The sequence below is a fragment of the Bison bison genome, unplaced genomic scaffold (assembly GCF_000754665.1).
Source record: "Bison bison bison isolate TAMUID 2011002044 unplaced genomic scaffold, Bison_UMD1.0 scf7180017864472, whole genome shotgun sequence".
Classification (NCBI taxonomy): domain Eukaryota; kingdom Metazoa; phylum Chordata; class Mammalia; order Artiodactyla; family Bovidae; genus Bison; species Bison bison.
In genome coordinates, this window is record NW_011495033.1 from 1,573,298 (window position 1) to 1,573,722 (window position 425).

Below are 425 nucleotides of genomic sequence, written 5' to 3' on the forward strand. Positions count from 1 at the left end.
CTTTTTTGTGGCTGTGGGTCCTGGTTAGACTATGTTCTCAGGAACGGCCACTATCAGCCTTAAAAAGTATTTTCCTAAGCAAAGACAGTTCCTTCCCCTAAGAGGAATGTAGGGCCAACCATTCAGATCACAGAAGGAGGTTGCACATGGAACTGGGCTGGACGATCAGTGTGGACTGGGAAGGGCTTCAGAGCAGGGAAAGGCTACAGTGGGGATCTCTTCTTGGCTGTGCAGGGTGCCCACCGGGGATCTGTTCATGGTTCCACAGGGCGTCCCTCCCTGGTTCTTCCAGAGATGGTGCTCCCACCTGTGCTCCAGCCCCTGCAGCAGAGCTGCTCCTGTTGAGGGCGGCCTCCCTCCCAGGTGACACCGTTGAGAGGCTAGCTGGTTCACCCTTCAATAGGGAAACAGGCTCCCGTGGACAA